We start from the raw sequence: 20671 nt of genomic DNA on the forward strand, positions 1-20671 counted from the left end.
AATAAAAGGGGGAATTGGAATTGCATATGACTATGGAGATTTTTACTAATTCACATAAGGGACAGCATAAAGGGTTGTTTAATTCAGTATCAGAGGAATTCATATATTTGTGTGATTATGATAATCACACTATTATAACTTGATAGTACATCTCTTGAATTGAACTAATTACAGTGTCATGTATAACACTGCACTTTTTAATACATTGTCTGGCAGAACAGACTGCAAAACTGTAGTCTCAATGGAAAGCTGGATGAAATTCCTAGGGTGGCGTAGTCAGCTGTCCACTGAGTCTACAGTTTTGTAGTTCGGTCTGTCACAGTCTGGCGCAGTTGGCAGGATCATCGTCCTGAGAGCAGAGACGCGTGTTCAATGTGAATGACTCTTCGGTTGTTTTTCTATTTTTAATTACCTTTTTATTCCTATCCATGTCTTTTTTTACTTTTGTATGCTCATTATTTAGCCAGTACAGCTGTTTTTATTGTAGTCGAAAACAACAGTGAGTGCCAGTCACTGGCAAATCCCTTGGTTCCCGGTTCCACTCCATCTGTCCTCTGGTGGTCCCCTTGAGCTGTGGACCCCTTTCCAGTGTTCTGCAGCCAGATCCTCCTGAGCCGCACGGAAGCGGAAGTTGGCAAAGTGAGATGCGGCAGTAGGCCTATGCATGCAATTGACTGGAGTATGGAGAGTAAAGCCTTTCGTTTTCTTTAATAAAAGTTGTCCTTGTATTTTCTCATATGCGAGAACATCACAACTGCCACAGCACTTGTTGATGTGTAAGTGTGCCCTATTCAAACAATAAAGAGAAACTACATGCAGCACTGAAAAACTATTCCACGGCCAAAAAAAATGTAAACATTCTTTCTATATCAGAAGCTAGTCTCTGACTGAAATTTCTATAAATCTTTATATAAACTGATAGCAATTAACCTAAGAGTGCATGCTTGGATTGTAGTATCTGCATGTACTGTGGAACTAAAAAGAATCATAATCAACATATATAATTACGTAAATGAAAAACAAATACGTTGCATTTTCCTTAATAGTTTTGCACGTTGCCATAATTTATATTTAATTTAAAGTATGAAGCACCCAAGCAAAGTTTATGTTGAAATAATACTCAAGATTCTTAAGTCTTAGCTCTGGCACAGTGGTGGATCTAGAAAATTTTACATGGGGTGGCAAGAGATTTTAACAGAGTGGCATGGAGGTTCAGTGAGAAACCGACTATCATTCAGAATCGTGGAGCTCAGGAGCATACTTACACTGAAAAAGTGACAATTTATCTAAGCATTTGGACTCTCATGGTTAAAACAATGCTGATTGTACTTTTCATTATCACTGACCAGTTGTTTTTCTTTGTTGTGCTGTGCAGCAGAACGTTTCACAAACATATCCAAATTAAGAGCCTTTGCACACTGATTCTCAATGCTCAGCAGAGTTTCCAGGTCCGCGGTGTTCATGCCCAATTGTGCTATTTTGAAAACATAGTTTCGGGTAAATATTAGGAGGTCATGGGTTGCGGATTTTTGGGCTGATTTCATAATGTTATACAGCAGCAGACTGCAAGGGGAAAAAGAAACTAATTATTATCAGTGCAAGTGGCTCCTAATCCTGAGTAATGCTGGATCTCTAGCCACCTAAAGTAAGAGACAGATGCACACGGAAAGCAGGGCTGCCGACTACCTTGCATCTAGCATGACTTTCACGCTCTCAGACACTCACGCAAGGAATCTTCCACTATATTATTCCACTATAAGCCTAAATGTAGCTACATCAGAAGCGTTGGTGTAGTTTGCAAACCCTACATACCATTTAGAACAGGGGTCACCAACATGGTGCCCACTGGCACCAGGATGCCCCCAAGGACCACATGAGTTGTCCACGGACCTGTTCTAAAAATACCACAACTCACCAGTGGGCAGCGACTAAAATTTCATTTTATCTTGTTGCTATTCTTTTTTAATCACATTTGTATTTATATAGATTTGAAAATGACAATATCCAAAAAAGCATTTAAAACGTGTTTATTCTACATGAAGTTTAGATAAGTTTAGGTAAAGTCTGTTCTGGTAGCCTTTGTATGGCTCAGTACCCGTGAAGTAGCTCTCAGTTTCAAAAAGGTTGCTGACCCTTGATATATAGTATACCCCAATCATGGGTGATATATCCTAATCAGTAAAATAACAGTCGGCTAAATTCCGCATAGTGATCTCATTAACTGCGTGTTGTTGCTGAAATACATCACACAGACATCGGGGGAATGTCGAATCATCAGAATATGTAAGATTTATACATTTGGTTAAGTTGAATGCATTTGCTGTTGAATGCAATTCCTATCACATTAACAATTACTGGTTGAAAAATGGATTGCTGTTAGTGTCTTAAATCATACTGCTGTAAAAGTAAAATTTACAACAGAAATCAATATGCTTAGAATATGGGTTAAGATGGAAAATAATTTTTCCATCCCAATCCCAATCATGTTGATGCAAATTTAGAGCAGTGTGGATTCTCAGAAAAAAAGGTACTCTGACATAAAGATCAGCAATACAGTGCAAATAACATTTAATTTCACATTTATACAAAAAAAGGACAGGGCATTTCGATGATAAAATCTGTAGTGAACAATAAGTCGCCTCAAAACAAAACCTGGTATTCAGTCATGCTACCTTAAGGTTAAACATTACTTTGTGAGACCACATTATAAAGGCAAAGAATGTCTGCAACAACAATTTTGGGCCCAAATGTTTGAGTGGGCGATCATAGTCAAATAGTCAGTTGTTTTGTGCAAAGTTCCTTGTTCTGAAATAAATACTTTCTGCAATAGCACATCCAAACATATTCACACAGTCTTTATCGTTCAATGTGTAGAAGAACTGATCATTCTTCTCGTAGGCGCAGGTAGAGGTCAATTGCCTTATAAGCATCCAGAGGAACATCAAGACCATTCTCTGCCATGACAGAGGTGCACAACGTGAAGACATCATCATCACAAGCAATGTCACGTCTGTGAATGCAGTCATTTTCACAGTGGTTGACTTCTTCCTCTGGAATCTGGCACAAATAGTCCTGTGTGTTCTATAATTCTGGCACCAAATACATGACATCGGGATGTCTGTGGGGGACATGGTGGTTTCCTGAGGGCCGAATAAGGTGACAACTATGATGCTGATGTGGCGCGGGGTGAAAATGAGTCTGACACCCCTGTTTTAAGAGATCTGTGTTTTTCTTGCTGCCAGCATCTCATAAAAAGGGTCAGCGCTCACAGCAGCAGTGATGCTCTGTATCCACTTGTCCTTCTCCTCAGGGGTTGGCGCCGAGATGCGGTACACCACATGATTGCCCTCTACCAGGCGGCCGTCCGCCTCCGTTCTGCAGGCTTTCATCAGCTGTCTGCTGTTGTTAGGGATGTACAGTTCAAAGCAGTTAGGCTTCCTGAGATCCTTCACCTCACGGATGCTCAGATTCTCCAGCGGAATGATCACCCTGGGTTTCTTATCCGTAGTATGTTTAAAGTAGTAAAGGCAGTTGTCCATCAGGATGAACCACCGCCTTTTCCATGTTTTCACCCGTCCTCCTCCCAGTCTGAAGAGCCAACCCTCTCTGTCAGGGTTTAAGAAGGGATTGTTCCCATTGTCTTCAGGAATCTTGAATGGCTCATTCTTTATGCTCTTATAAAGATTTCGGAGGAGATCATCTGGCAGGTTGCCTCCATCATTGATTCCTCGATTCATGGAGATGAACCTGTCCACACTGGGCTTGTCTCACACATTTGGATTATGAAGGCTAGTGTTTAGCATGATTATGGAAAATGAAAGTACATAGCAGGTGTCAATGTTTTGGAAGACTCCAGGATTACATTGACAGTACCTCTGCGCAAAGGCCTCCATCATCCTGTCAATCTTTTGTGCTTCTCCTGGCAGACGGAAACTCCAGAGGAACTGCCTGAGAGCCTGTACCAGGTTGAACCCTGCGAATTCATGAAGCCCAAGAAATGTTTGGAGGACTTGGATATTGAAGTCGTCTCTCTCACCCAGGTAATCCCCAATGGCTGTTTTGTTCAGCCCCTCTCCCTTGTATAGGAGCTGGGCGATGTCCTCAGACGTGTGCCGGAGAAGATTGTTTTGTACCATGAACAGGATACCCTTCTTAGGGTCCATGTTGAATTTCTTTCTTCCCATGGCGACATGCCTATTCTTTTCTAAGATTTGGCTGCGTTTGGTGCTGGATTCAAGGCCCTCCACTTCCATGAGGGCCTCTCTCAGCGCCTCCCGCAGCCTCTGGATCTCCAGCAGAAGGGCTCCTTTCCTCAGCCGGATGTCCTCAAGTTCAGAGTGCTTCTCTGGACTCAGGTCCATGGAGACTGCAGCAGACAGGAAAAGGAGATCGTCAGCGGGTGTGGAGCTCAGCAGGTTGGCCATCTCTGCCAGTTTGGTTGTTGGTTCAACTCCCATGGCAGAGTAATCGTAACATTGTTAAGCCCTTGAGCAAGTCCCTTAGACCCAAGTGCTCTGACCCCAAACTCTCATCACTTCGGACAAAAGCATATGCTGAATATATGTAATCCCAAAGGGCAGTTACAGAAGACCCCAGGACCGGAGTAACATGGGAAGCAATTACTGATGCCTGGAAGCTTTGGGGCATGGAAATAAACTGCATCCAAAGGCAAATGGCTAATAAAGAATGCTCTGAATGCCAGGCATTCGTCCAGCAGTGAGATCGTAGAGATAATGAATAAAGATAGAAAGTGTGAATAAAGATAAAACATTTTGATTGTATTTGCGAAGCGATGCTGGATGTGCTGAGCTCGCCGGGAAGGTCATGTGGTCCGCATTCCCTCCCCATGCACACGTGATCAGCTCAATCACACCGAAATTGTCGGTTTGCTGCCCTTCAGGCAAACAATCTAAAGGGTGTTACGGGAAAAGTAATCGATGCAAGAGCCAATGATGTTCTCCTGGTGCCTACCCTTGTTTATGTTATCGTTACTGACACAAACAATGATGAACGATAATAAGCATTTATAAGCCATGATGACCGCACCATTAACGTGGAGTTGCACTAACGTCTGTTTTTATAGCTAACCAGCAAGTCAACCTCTCACCCTGGTAATGCAACAGCGCCGGTTAAACAATACGTTTACACAGAGTGCTTGTGATCATTGGCCTATACTACGAATCAGGGTTACTGGCTTATCGAGGTAACTTGACGGATTTAAGGTACCACAGTTTAAATGAACTTCATATTTGTTCATCGGGATGTCTGAATCGGTGCTAATCAGTACTACGATGCCAGTTATGCAATGTAGTTTTGATAAAACTTTTCTGTCATTTAACATAAGAGGAAAAAAATATAATTATACTGTAGTCAAATTGGCTGATATAAAATCGTTTAAAACTGTGACAAATTTAGCCTTTATTTACAGTGTATACTTCCAGTCACAAGGTAGCAGATACGGATTTCTGAAATAGCAAAGATAAAGGTCAATGATTAATATCCCTCATCTCTTTTAAAACTATAGGTAAGATGCTGTTTTGATATCCTGTCTAGGGTTGGAGTGTAACAGTATTCACGGGAACAGGGGCGCCGCTAGCAATTTTGGGCCCTATGACAAAATATGAGGTTGGGCCCCCCTACCACACCCATTCAGATCTCTGGGGGCCCCTAAAGGGCGTGGGCCCTTAGAATTGTCCCAACTTTCCCCCCCTTAGCGGCGCCCCTGCACGGGAAAGGGGAATGGGATAAAGGGACAAACGGGGTGAGGGCAAGAAGGGAACACCAGTGGACAAAGGGATATTTTTTGTATTTTCATTTTTTTTCATGTATAATACTGACACTGAACAAATAACCCTGTGCAAAAGACTTTGGGAGTGACCACAGCCAAAATAACAAACAAAATCCCCAACTATCAAGTGCGACCCACAGCTAATCTCACCTAAGTGCAAAAGAAAAGGAAACCAAAAGACAAACACTCCACCTCACTCCCTAACCAAATAAACAGAGTCCAACACACACTTGCAAAACAAAATAGCTAGGGGTGCAACGGATCGCGGTTGATCCGTGATCCGTACGGATTACGACCCACGGTTCGGAACGCACGTGATCCGCGGATTAACTCGTTTTTTAAACTTTTAGATAAATAAAAAAAAAATAACCGCAGATAAAACAGTGTTTTCTGCTGATATTGCTTAAATAATAAATAATTAATTACACAGAAGTCGTGTTTACGTCAGCGGAACATGTGACTCAGTCAACAACGATGGCTAGCGGCGGAACAGAGGAACTCGAAAAGCCTCCCGCATCATCCAAATCTTTTGTATGGGAGCATTTTGGCTTTCCTGTAAAATATAATGATGACGGAAGAAGGGTGGTGGACAAAACAGTTACAGTGTGTAGACACTGTGGCACGAGAAAGCCGTATGAAAGTGGCAATACATCGAGTATGGCCACGCATCTGAAGCGACATCACCCCGGTGTGCAGACAGGATGCAAACCGAAGCAACCACAGCAACAGCTGCTCACCGCTGCATTTAAGCAGCACTTTGCACCAGAATCAGAGCGGGCTAAAGCTATTACCAAATCTATCGGGATGTTTATCGCGGCAGACATGAGGCCATACTCTGTTGTTGAAAACAAGGGTTTTAAAAACCTCCTAAAAGTGCTTGAGCCACGGTACGAAATACCCTCGCGCACACATTTCAGCATGAAGGTCATGCCTGAACTTTACGAACAGGAAAAAAGCGAAATCGTCGCAGACTTATCAGATGCATCCTCTATTTCGATCACCACAGACGGGTGGACATCAAGGGCTACCGAAAGCTACGTGACTGTGACTGCCCATTATATAACAGCGGGATGGGAGATGCAAAGTCCGGTGCTACAGACACGTCCCCTCTATGAGACTCACACAAGCACAAATCTAGCGCAAATCCTGATAGAAGCAGTAGCTGAGTGGAAGTTAAAGAGACACAATGCATGTAGCAATATCCCAGTCACCACAGATAATGCCAGAAACCAAGTAAATGCAGTGACAGAAGGTGGACTAGGGCCACAGATATCTTGCTTTGCACATGTGATAAATTTAGCATACCAAAGAGGAATCTCAGTTAACCAGATGGATCGCCTTCTTGGGAGGATTAGGAAGGTGGTTTCTTTTTTCCACAGAAGTACAACAGCAGCTCATGTCCTTAAAACAAAGCAAGAAATGCTACAGCTACCAGCCCACAAGCTCATACACGACGTCACTACAAGATGGAATTCCACATATGACATGTTGGAGCGCTATCTTGAGCAGCAGGCAGCAGTATACTCTGCACTGACAGAAAAGACACTGAAAAAAAATATCAGAGACATTGTCACCTTGTCTGATAATGATGTGAAAGTAGCAGAGGAGGTCCTTCAGCTCCTCAAACCTCTCAAAACAGTCACAACCCTATTGAGTACTGAAAATGCACCATCTGTGTCCATGATCCTACCTCTGAAAACCAGAATTATACAATCCATGTGTGCAAATGAGGAAGACACCAGCATTACCAGAGATGTTAAGGCTACCATAAGAGGGGACCTGATTTCCAGATACACCAACCCCCCTGAAATACAAGATTATCTTCACAGATCTACTGCACTTGATCCAAGGTTCAAGTCCCTGACTCACATAGAACCAGCCCTACGCGAGAAGACATACACTGATCTCACAACTGAGATTGTGGCTACTGAAGAGGTAAAAAATAATACAGTTATTCATATTATTTAATATTAATATAATTAAGTTATAAAATATTTTAACTATTATTTATGTGAATATTTGATCTTAATTTTGAAAATTACCAGCATATGTTATTGATTGCCTATGAAATATATAACAAGAAATATAGTTAAATAACTCAGTAATTTTTTCTGCAGGGTCAAGCCACAGAGCCAACACCCTCTGAAGAAGACACAGGGCCAAATGCATCTCCTCCACAAAAGAAGGCTGCCATAGAAGAGCTTTTTGGGGATACATTTGTGAAAGAGTCAGACACAGAGAAAACTTTTTACAACACAATCAAAGAGGAGGTAGCATCATACAGGGCAGCAAGCAGTTTGCCAGTGGATGGTGGTAATCCGCTGGCGTGGTGGAAACACAATGAGTGTAAATACCCTCACATTGCAAAAATGGCAAGACACTACCTTGCTGTGCCTGGCACTTCAGTTCCTAGTGAGAGGGTATTCTCCACAGCAGGTGACATAGTGACAGCTAAGAGGTCTACTCTCTCCCCAGAGAATGTAGACATCCTCATCTTTTTGAAAAAAAATTTGTCATTATAAGGTGTCACGACCGGTCGCGGAGGTAAGCGGCGATCGTGCGGTAGGGCGTGGAAGGAGCAGGCAGGCAAGCGGGATAACGGGAAAACGAGGGTTTAATGAGGTAACGGGGAGCAGGAGACATGTAACGCCACTAACATCAATGACAGACACGGGTTAGTACAAATCAGGAACTTAAATACATGAAACAAGGCAGCAGGAAACAAGACACGACTGGGCACGATCAGGAAATCACACGTGGGTAATTAGGGGGCGTGGCACACACGAGGAGCGGACGGAGCGGGCGTCACAGAACCCCCCCCCAAAGGCGCGCTACACCGGGCGCGCCAAGGAAGGGGGCGACGGACGGGACGAGGCAGAACAGGACCTGAAAGACAAGAGCAAAAAAAATCAATGGGGAACAGGGAACAAGACAGACAGGCAAAACTGACACAGAGGCAGAAGCCAAGACAGGACACTACACAGGACAGGAAAAGCGGACAGACAGACCAGGAAGGGAGAAACAGAGGGAACAGGCGGAACAAAAGGAGCGGGAGTGACGGGAGGGAACGACGGGAAACCAGGAACACAAGGAGCGAAGGGACGAGGGACAAAGGCGGAAGGAGGAGAAAAGACAGGCGGGACAGAGATGGGAAAGAAGGGAGAGAAGGAGGAGGAAGGAAGGGGAGCCCGAGGGAGCCCCAGCGGGCGACGGGAGGCAGCCGGAGGGGCCGCAGGCGGCCGGGAGGCCGGAGCCGGAGGGGACCTCGGAGGGGCCGAGGAGGCAGGGCGAGGGACCCGCGGAGGGGCCAGGGAGGGAGCAGGAGGGAGCACCGGGGAAGGGGACGAGGGAGCAGGAGGGGCCCACGGCGAAGGCCCGGAGGAGGGGGGAGCCGCAGCAGGCGGCGACGTCCGGCGGAGGGCCGGAGGTAGGGGCCCCGCAGGCAACCGAGGAGCCGCCGTCGGGGAGCCCGCAGGCGACCGACCAGGCTCTGGAGAGGGGAGCGAGGCGGGGCGACGAGGCCTCGGAGGGGGACCCGCAGGCGACGTCCGACCCGGAGGGCCAGGACCCACGGGCACCAACCGAGCCCCAGCGCAGGCGAGGGAGGGCGAGCCAGGGGGCAGGGCGGGCGGGACCCCAGCCCTGCGTCTGTGTCCCCTTCCCCTGCGGGACACAGACAGGCCGACCCTAGGTCGGGGTTGATGTCGCCGGGGCGAGGGACAAGGGGTTACAAGTTCGGTCCCCGAGGGGTCCCATTCCAGCTCCTACACCTCCGAAGAGGGAGGAGCCAAGATGGAGTTGTCCGGGACCACCTCGGGGACTAGGACAGGGACTGGAGCTGCTGCAGGCGGAGGGGGCGCCTCTGGAGCTGCTGCAGGGAGAGCGGGCGCCGGGACAGGAACGCGGTCAGGCTGCGGGGGCGCCGGGACAGGAACGCGGTCAGGCTGCGGGGGCGCCGGGACAGGAACGCGGTCAGGCTGCGGGGGCGCCGGGACAGGAACGCGGTCAGGCTGCGGGGGCGCCGGGACAGGAACGCGGTCAGGAACAGGAGCGCGGTCAGGAACAGGAGCGCGGTCAGGAACAGGAGCGCGGTCAGGAACAGGAGCGCGGTCAGGAACAGGAGCTGGCTGCAGTGGGGGCGCCTGCCCGGGAGCTGCAGGTAGCTGCAGTGGGGGCGCCTGCCCGGGAGCTGCAGCAGGCGGCTGCAGAGGGGGCGCCTCTGCAGGAACTGGAACGCGGTCAGGAACTGGAACGCAGTCAGGGACAGGAGCTGCAGCAGGCGGAGGGAGCGCCTCTGGGGCTGCTGCAGCGCGGTCAGGGGGCGCCTCTGGGGCTGCTGCAGCGCGGTCAGGGGGCGCCTCTGGGGCTGCTGCAGCGCGGTCAGGGGGCGCCTCGGGAACTGCTGCAGCGCGGTCAGGGGGCGCCTCGGGAACTGCTGCAGCGCGGTCAGGGGGCGCTGGAGCTGAAACAGCAGGCGGCAGCGGCTGCGCAGGCAGCGAAGGCAGCTGCGCAGGCGGATGGGCAGGCGGGAGCGGTTGCTCCGGCGCGGGGTTCACCGGCAGAGGTGGTCGTTCCCCTGTGGGAGCCCCCTCTCCAAGGCGCGCGTCTCCGGGCGCGTCAGGGAGCGAAGGCGGCTGCTCAGGCGTCGGAGCCGCAGGCAAGGGCGGCGGATCGGGCGCTGGAGCCGATTGTAGAGTTGACTGCGGAGGTTGTTGCGCAGGCAGAGGCAGCAGCTGCGCGGGTAAAGGCGGCGGCTGCACAGACGGTGGCAGCGACTGCTGTGCAATCAGCGGCGACGACGGCTGGATGGACGCCGGTGTTGCGGACAACGGCGACTGTCCCGGAGCGGGGTCCGCCGGTAGGGACGGCTGCTCCGGCTCGGGTTCCGCCGTCAGAGTCGGCTGCTCCGACGGGGCAACAGAGGCCCTCTGTAGCTGGAGAAGCTGTTTGAGGTCCCCTGCCAGCCGGTCGAGGTCCTCCCGCTCGGAGGCGGGAGTAAACGCGTCGAAGCCCCTTCTCAGACGGACAGTGAGCGCTTCCACCTCGTCGCTCACTGGAGGTGCCACCTCCGCTAACGCCCTCCAGAACAGCCCCTGGAGGGCGAAGAATTGATTGGCGAGGGCTGCCGTCTTCCCTGGGAGAGGCGAGGGATACGCCTCCGGGGTGGCTGCCGCGGGAGGTGGAACTGGGACGTCCGGCGCGGGTAGGGCAGAAGTAGCCCTTATCAGAGCGCGGGGTACCCGGGGAATAACGTCCCTCATCGCTCTGACACCTCGGTTAGCCAGCCGCTCGGGCCGAAAGAGGTACCGCTCTAAAGGCGGTCGCTGCTCTCCAGTGTGTGGCTCCGGGTCCGGGAAGAGGAAGAGCTCCTCCTCTTCGTCCTCGTTCGATGGCCATAACATCGCTACGGGGCACTCCTTCCTTCGGACCGGCTCCAGGGCGGTAGCCAGTTCGGGTACCTTTTCCTCGTTCTCTGGAGGGAGCCATGTAGGGGAGAGCGAGCAGGCTCCCAGACGGATTGTCTCCTCTGGGATCCTCTTCTTCCTCCGCTTACTCTTCTTCTGTTGGTCTGTCATTCTGTCACGACCGGTCGCGGAGGTAAGCGGCGATCGTGCGGTAGGGCGTGGAAGGAGCAGGCAGGCAAGCGGGATAACGGGAAAACGAGGGTTTAATGAGGTAACGGGGAGCAGGAGACATGTAACGCCACTAACATCAATGACAGACACGGGTTAGTACAAATCAGGAACTTAAATACATGAAACAAGGCAGCAGGAAACAAGACACGACTGGGCACGATCAGGAAATCACACGTGATTCGACCTCGGGCCGAAAGAGGTACCGCTCTAAAGGCGGTCGCTGCTCTCCAGTGTGTGGCTCCGGGTCCGGGAAGAGGAAGAGCTCCTCCTCTTCGTCCTCGTTCGATGGCCATAACATCGCTACGGGGCACTCCTTCCTTCGGACCGGCTCCAGGGCGGTAGCCAGTTCGGGTACCTTTTCCTCGTTCTCTGGAGGGAGCCATGTAGGGGAGAGCGAGCAGGCTCCCAGACGGATTGTCTCCTCTGGGATCCTCTTCTTCCTCCGCTTACTCTTCTTCTGTTGGTCTGTCATTCTGTCACGACCGGTCGCGGAGGTAAGCGGCGATCGTGCGGTAGGGCGTGGAAGGAGCAGGCAGGCAAGCGGGATAACGGGAAAACGAGGGTTTAATGAGGTAACGGGGAGCAGGAGACATGTAACGCCACTAACATCAATGACAGACACGGGTTAGTACAAATCAGGAACTTAAATACATGAAACAAGGCAGCAGGAAACAAGACACGACTGGGCACGATCAGGAAATCACATGTGGGTAATTAGGGGGCGTGGCACACACGAGGAGCGGACGGAGCGGGCGTCACAATAAGGTTTGGCCTGTTTTCAGTTCTCAGGTTGTTTTTCAATTGTTGCATTGAAGTATTCAAGTATTGAGAATTTTATTTAAAAATTGTATTTATTCAGCTTTTTCAGTTATTTCTTGGTTTTATTTTTGTAATTTATTTTAGTTATTTTTGATAAAACCAAAAGTTCCTTGCCATACTGTTCTTGTAATAAATGAGAAGCAAATTACATTTGACTCCTCCCCTTTTTGCTGATCCGAAAATTGATCCGATCCGTGACTCAAAATCTGTGATATGATCCGAACCGTTAGTTTTGTGATCCGTTGCACCACTAAAAATAGCAGTCACTCCCTATGCAGCAATACAATCACACATACATAACATACACACAAGTCAAAGCAACAAGGGGGCTAGTGAAGACGTAAACCAAAGAAAACCAAGCGGGGAGACAGCAAGCCAAACTGAGGTCGCGGGGGGGACCGGAGCCTGTCCTTGGAACAACAGGCGTAGGCAGGAACCAACCCTGGGCAGGAGTCAACACTCTGCAGGGCGCAAACACTCACAACTCAGATTTGCCAATTAACCTACCCTGCGCACTTTTGGACTGTGGGAGGAAACCGGAGCCCCTGCTGGAAGTTTTTCCCCATTCACCAGATTATATTGCCAGAAGACTGAAAATTAGATATCAAATACTAGAGTGACATAAAAACAAAAAACAAGTTTGCTTGTAATGAGACGCAAAACAGAAGATTATCTCTTTTTATATTTTGAGAAAACATTTTAACATTTATCCAACCGGTCAAATGGTTTAATACTTCATACAGCAGCATTTCTAAACTCATTCCTCAGCCCACCAGACAGCTCCACGTTTTTGCTCTGTCCCAGATCCCTGCATGCATGAACCAAACAGTCACCTTTTACTGCTGTGCTGAGAGCTTGGACAGAGCAAAACTGTGGATCTTTGCAGTGGGGTCCAAGGACTGGGTTGAGAAACCCTGGCATAGAGGAGACTGCAGTGAGAGCCAAGAAAAAAAGAGATTAGAGAGGAAGGTAAAATGCTTCCATTAGCATGGCAAATAAGCTGCAAGTACAGACCCTGTGCTTCCATTACAAACAAAAAGCCTGTATGACCCTCCTAAACACACGTCAGCTTAACTTAATCAGGGGAAATAAGCATAAAACTTGGCAAAGACTAGACTATGAAAAAGGAAGGTGAACATCATACTTACACGAACTTCTGCTAAAGCAAATGGACAAACCCCTTTTAACTGAATGAAGTTACTTTAAAAAATCAATAATCCAAAAATAAATCAATAAAAATTAAGAAAAACACAATCATGCTTTGAACTAATACTGCAGTCAGTCCTAAATATTCCCATGACATTCTTTTCGTCACGACGCACACTCGGTACATACTGGTTGAAAACCATTTATAATCCTTCATGTACCAGTCTATGATGGAGCACCCCAACCTGGGCCACCCATCCAACATGGCAGATTTCTGCCCCCTGGCCCCAGAGACTAGCAGACTAACCTCAGGAAACAGGGAACCAGGGGGACATGGGCCGCTGACTGGATGGGCGGCTCCAGAATGAGGTGAAGCAGAAGGTAGACTCCATAGCAGAGGACCGAGGAATGTAGACCAAAACCAGGGAACCTGAAGTGGCAAGAACACAAACCAGGACAGACATATAAAACCCAAGCAAAGGCATCAGTGGCACAGCCCACCAGCTTGTGAAAGATGGCTACCTGGCATCATGAATCCCTAAATCAAAAACCTTTGTGATGGCAACTTTACCACCCAGGACTGATCCCTCCTAAAGACCTCAAGTTTCAATGCAAGGTTTCCGAAAAGTTTTGAAACATTACTCCATGTGACTGCTGTGGTATTGTTCCAGGCAGGGAAAACAACTTAGGAGAACATTTCCGTGCATGTTGGGTGTTTGTGGTACTGTTGGGCTGAGGGGGTAATTGAGTGACTATTAACCTTTGAAATCCAATTATATTATTTAAACAGGTTAGTAGTTAGACAGTGTGATTTAGATGAGGATAAGGATGTTTTATTGTCATTACAAAATGTGTTCTACATGAAGGGAACAAAATGAGGCACTCAGATCCGGTGTATTAGCAATAATAAAATAAAAATAAAATCGAAAGAACAATACAATGAATAATATGGAAAAAAATTAAAGTAAAATAGAATAAAGACATTAAGATAGATTCCATTAGGAGAATTTAACCATGGATGTAAAGTGAGCAGGTGTGAGTGTAGCAGAGATTACTGAGGTCTGTGTGTAATAAAGTATATGTGACACTGGCTGAGGAAGCAGCAACGTGTGTGTGTGCAAAGTCACAGTAATAACCTGCAGCACTGAGGGATCTATTGCAGCGAAGCCCTGACATGTAACACTGGTGATGAATAGCAGTGTTAGATATAGGTATAGTGAGGTACTTATAATTATAGTAGGTGTAGGATCAAGGTCTGGATTAGATTTAGTTAGAAACATACAGGGCAAATCTAGATAACACATACACACACAGATTACATATAAATATAAATTTAGGGGCAGTGTGTAGCTCGGTGGGCTTTAAGGAAACACAGACTACACATGGAACAGCAATGACTGAGCTGGGGAACGCAGTGAGGGCAGGCATATTTATACACAGCACACTAATCAGCAACAAAACAGGGGTACAGGGTTAGGATGGAGAACTATAATGGGATACAGGAGAATTAGGAGGGTTACAAAGTGCCAGCAGCGCCCTCTGCTGGCATGAGTGGGAGGAGACATGAAAAAATAAGAGATTACAGATCATGACAGGAGCACCAAGCACAGCAACAGTGGGGTCATGCTCAATTATCACACCACATATATGAGAAAACATTATGAAAAACTGTTCCCAAAAATTGTTCAAACATCAGCATGACCGAAACATACGACTGGTTGTATCTAGGCTACACTGGCACTGACAGCAGAGTGTAACAAATTACCAGCTACGACATATATCTGATGATTCAGAAGAAAGACAAATTGAAGAAACAAAGTGGTTAATTGACTATTGTATAATAATCAAATAATTTCATAATCATGTAATACATAATATGTCACGATGGGAAGAGGGACAATCAAAGAGCAGCCTTGTGGGTTTTATTGCTGAACCAAAAGACATGAATAGAACCCAAGAGGAGGAGGAGAGCACAAATAGGAGGGAGGGAGGAAGAAATAAGCAGGAGGAGTTGGGGAGAATCTACTAACACGGGGAGCAGAGAGGGGTCCTCCTCCTTTTTGGGTGAAACTAATTGCTTGTGACATGGTAAGAGGCAACTTCTTTCTTGAGAGAATTTCTTTAAAGGGCAAGACAACCAAAGCTGTAAATCTAACAGGAAAAAATACCCTTTGTAGAATTCTATGTGAAGACCCTCTGGGCCAGGTGCCCTGCCGCTCTGCATTGTTTTCTTTGTATGTACAACTTTGTACTCCATAATTTTAATATTTTATCACGAAGCCTGAAGAGCAATATGAACTATATCATGCTTTAAGTAAATTGTCTCATCCTTTATTAGATTTAAACACAAACACAATCCACAGCAAACTGTACTTACAGCCTTCATCCTGCTCTTCAGTCTCTGACGTGCTGCATCTAAATGGGGACTCGTCAAAAAGCCAAGTGGAGCTGTCATGAATGAAGGCCTTATTGAAGCTTCCCCTGCCTGACAGCAGGTTAGTCTCTCATTTGACTAAAGTATATTTAACTTCTACAGAACTTTGCAGGCTCATCTAGGATGGAGAATTTCTGCTGCTGAGCGCATTTTGACCTTGAGGAGCAACTGGCTCTCATCCAATGCAACAGTGAGTTAGAGGAGCAAGTTAATACGCCTTTTAGGGAGAAGGTGTGTACGCCACTAGCCGGGAGGGGGGAGAATGAAGAGCAGAGAGGTCGAGAGAGCTGGGTGACCGTAGGTTGTAGACGCAGGAAAGGGTGTACACACGTTGCAGAGGCGGCATCACCTGAGGTGACTGTGTCGAACAGGTTTCAGGTTCTTCCAGCTTTAGAGCCGGAACGGACTGGGGAGGCAGGTGGGCCCTTGGGCACTGAGGAGCCCCCTCCCCCCAGGAAGAGGGAGGTTGTGGTAGTGGGGGATTCCATTATTAGGGGAGTAGACAGTTATGTGTGCACGCGTGATAGAGGGTCCCGTACGGTGTCTTGCCTGCCTGGTGCCCAGGTAGGAGACCTTCCAGATCGTGTGGATAAGCTTTTGGCCCCAGCTGGGGTGGATCCAGTTGTCGTGGTGCATGTTGGCACCAACGACATAGGCAAGGGTAGAAGGGCTGTTCTGCAGGATAAATTTATAGAAGTCGCCAATAAGCTTAGAAGCAGAACGTCCACGGTGGTATTCTCCGAAATACTCCCCGTGCCACGTGCAAGTCAGGCTAAGTTAGCTGAGATAAGGAAATTAAATGCGTGGCTAAAAGGATGGTGTAGGAAAGAGGGGTTTAGGTTTATGGGGCATTGGAGGACCTTCTGGAACAGGTGGGACCTGTTCAAGCCGGATGGGTTGCACCTGAACCAGAGGGGAACCAGTGTATTGGGGAGGCGTATGTGTAGAGTAGTTGAGGAATGTTTAAACTAGGGACTGGGGGGGCAGGGAGGTTAGTTAACTATGTCAGTGGGGGGAAACGGAAAGCCCCAAATAATCATATTGTAAGTGGGCACCGTAATAGGCCTACCCTTTGTTGTCTGTATTTAAACGCCAGAAGTATTAGGAATAAAATTCATGATTTAGAGGCTTTTATCTCATCGGACTCTTATGATATTATAGGAATAACTGAAACGTGGTTGAGTGAAAAGGATGGACAAGAATATAATACGGATGGTTACACGTTGTTCCGTAAGGATCGTATAGGAAAAAAGGGAGGTGGTGTTGCAGTATATGTAAAGGAAAACTTGCAGGCAAGGGAACTTACTGATATAAATAAAACTACGGAAGCAATATGGGTAAAATTAGATGCTAAAAACTCAAATAGCCTAATTGTCGGTGTTTGTTACAGAACACCTAATATAGCTGCTGAGGAAAGCAGATTGTTATACAGTGATATTAGGACTATGAGCAATAAAAATGATGTGGTAGTTATGGGTGATTTTAATCTACCAGGAATGCAGTGGGACATTGTCACTGGCTCTTCAGAAAATGAACTGGAGATGGTGGAATTAGTACAGGATTGTTTTTTTACTCAGTTTGTTAACACCCCTACCAGGGGAGATGCCATTCTTGATCTTGTTCTCTCTAATAACCAGGACAGGATTGGTAAATTAGACGTTTTAGAACCACTTGACAGTAGCGATCATAACATGGTCAAATTTGAGGTTAAGTTTAGTGTTCGAAGAGCTAAGTCCAAATCAAAAATATATAATGTTAGGAAGGCTGACTTTAAGTGTATGAGACTAAAACTAGAAACTGTGAACTGGATGGAGTTAAATAACAAAACTGTTGAAGAGGCCTGGGAATTTTTTAAAAGCACATTATTGCAAGTGCAAGAGGACTTCATACCTGTTTCCAGCAAGAATAAATCTAGGAAATTGAAACCTAGGTGGTTTACTAGGGAAATAAAGTATAAAGTAAGGAGGAAAAGGGCTTTGATCCAGCAATGGAAAATAACTGATGATGACAGAATTAAGCAGGAATATCTAAGTCTACAGGCTGAGTTAAAAAATGATATTAGACGAGCTAAAAGAAATGTCGAAAGGATGGTTGCATTGGAAGCTAAGGATGACGTTAAAAGTTTCTTCCAGTATTTTAACTCTAAAAGAGCTCTAAAACCTGAAATTACTAATCTGCAGGATAGTAAGGGTCTTATAATAGTAAACGACATTGATATAGTAAATTAGTTCAATGATAGTTTTGCACGGGTATTCACTGTTGAGGACCTTAGTAATTTACCAGTTATTACCTATCCAGCATTGTCTATAGCTAATATATATATAACTGAAGCAGATGTTTTGCAAAGCCTAGCTAAGCTCAAAATAAATAAATCACAGGGCCCTGATGGCATCTTACCTATAGTGTTAAAAGAGATGAGGGATATTATTTGCCGACCCTTAACTTTACTGTTTCAAAAATCCTTATCTGAAGGTGTGGTACCTTCTGATTGGAAGCACGCCTTCATAACGCCTATTTTCAAAAAGGGGATAGAAGTAATTTGTCTAACTATAGGCCAATCAGTCTAACTTGTATAACTGGTAAAGTTATGGAGGCTATAATCAAAGAGAAAATGGTAGATTACCTGGACTCCAATAACATTTTGCGGGATAGCCAGCATGGATTTAGGAGAGGTAGATCCTGTTTAACAAATCTGTTGGAGTTTTTTGAGGAAGCTACTCAGGAAGTTGACGATAAGAAGGCCTATGATGTCATCTACTTAGATTTCCAAAAGGCTTTTGATGTTGTCCCCCACAAGAGGCTCCTACTTAAACTCAAAGCGACAGGTATTTTAGGTACCGTAGTGACCTGGATTGATAACTGGTTAACAGATAGGAAACAGCGAGTAGTTATAAGAGGCACAATGTCACAGTGGGCTTGCGTTCATAGTGGGGTACCGCAGGGTTCGATTTTAGGACCACTATTGTTCCTAATTTACATAAATGATATGGATACCAATATATACAGTAAACTGGTGAAATTTGCAGATGACACCAAGGTGGGTGGTGTAGCAGATACTGAATTAGTGGCTCAGCAGCTACAGCGGGATCTTGATTTAATTAGTGACTGGGCCGATACCTGGCAGATGAAATTTAACATCGATAAATGTAAGGTACTCCATCTAGGGAGCAGAAATATAAAGTACAGGTATTTCATGGGTGTCACTGAAATAAAGGTAGCTGATCATGAGAAAGACCTTGGTGTGTATGTTGATGCTTCCATGTCCCATTCTCGCCAGTGTGGGGAAGCAATAAAAAAGGCCAATAGGATGTTGGGGTATATCTCCAGGTGTGTGGAGTTTAAGTCAAGGGAGGTAATGCTAAGATTATACAATTCCTTGGTGAGACCTCACCTAGAATATTGTGTGCAGGTTTGGTCACCATATCTTAAAAAGGACATTGTGGCCTTAGAAAAGGTGCAGCGTAGGGCCACAAAAATGATTCCTGGTCTTAGAGGAATGTCATACGAGGAACGGTTACTTGAGCTAAATCTGTTCAGTCTCAAGCAAAGGAGACTGAGGGGGGACATGATCCAGGTATATAAGATTCTAACAGGTTTGGATGCTGTTCAACCAAATAGTTACTTCAGCATTAGTTTAAATACACGAACTCGTGGCCATAGGTGGAAATTAGCGGGAGAACATTTCAAGCTGGATTTAAGGAAGCACTTCTTTACACAGCGTGTAGTCAGAGTATGGAATAGCCTTCCTGATAATTTAGTGCAAGCTGAATCCTTGGGTTCCTTTAAATCAGAGCTAGATAAGATTTTAACGACTCTGAGCTATTAGTTTAGTTCTCCCCAAGCGAGCTTGATGGGCCGAATGGCCTCCTCTCGTTTGTATAGTTCTTATGTTCTTATAAGAAGAAATTCTCAGAGGGAGATACGAGTCCTAGGTGCCTGCTGGGTACATATTGAAGACAGAGTTAGGACCGACTCCAATAATTCTGCACTGTCTCCCAGATTAGGGGAAAAATTGTATTTTACTGAATATTTCATTTATGGAATTTTACCTTAGACTTGGTCAGCAGACATGTGGATAGATTTCAGAACTACAGACGGTCTGTGGGTTGGGGGGGACAGGCAGGTTGGCCGGTGGGGGGCACGCGGAATGCTCCTGGGGGTGTGGTGGGTGTGCTTATATGATTTACAGGAGCCGAGGCTAACAAAGGCACTAAACTGCACAAACAGCCTCCTGTACGAAGTTTTACATGAAAAGGGGCCATGGGCTTGTTGGCGCCATGTTTCTTAGCAGACTGACTAATACAGCCAACTGGACCCGTCTACCTCTTCAAAAACATCCATGCAGAGTTTCCTGCCTGTTTCTGACAGCTTTCACTGTTATTCTTTTGCTCCAGTCCTTTGCACTTTTCCAGGTTTTAGTATCTTGACCTTTACAATCTGGAGGATTGCTACCCTCCAACTAGCTGTTTTGGGTCAAAATGGCCCCATCTGTGTTAATTTGCATCATTAATTACAGCATAAATCAATACATTCCAGATGAATTTTAAGGTAATTTCAACAAAAGCCTGTAATATCATTTTCGACCACCATGTGACGCCACAAGCCATTGGAAAACCACTAAGCTGTCAATAAGAGATTTGGCAGAACTGGAAATATGATGTTAAATGTATCACAGTGCAATAGTTTTAAAAATAAATCAATGACTTTGCACGACTATTTTATGTGTTTTGTCAAATAAAAAACCTGAAGTATTTGAACTTGAACTGATACTGAGCAAAATATTACCTCTTACTTATATGAAGGTTCGCATTATCTATGATACTGGTGCCAAACCTGAGGATGATCTGA

The 20671-nt window shown here is 46.3% G+C and overlaps 1 pseudogene; it reads right to left on the minus strand.

Moving 5' to 3' along the window:
• Positions 1-2488: 2488 nt before the first annotated feature.
• LOC125722605 (cytohesin-2-like) lies at positions 2489-4361 on the minus strand (annotated as a pseudogene).
• Positions 4362-20671: the final 16310 nt, after the last annotated feature.

The sequence above is a fragment of the Brienomyrus brachyistius genome, unplaced genomic scaffold (genome assembly GCF_023856365.1).
Source record: "Brienomyrus brachyistius isolate T26 unplaced genomic scaffold, BBRACH_0.4 scaffold40, whole genome shotgun sequence".
NCBI classification, from domain to species: domain Eukaryota; kingdom Metazoa; phylum Chordata; class Actinopteri; order Osteoglossiformes; family Mormyridae; genus Brienomyrus; species Brienomyrus brachyistius.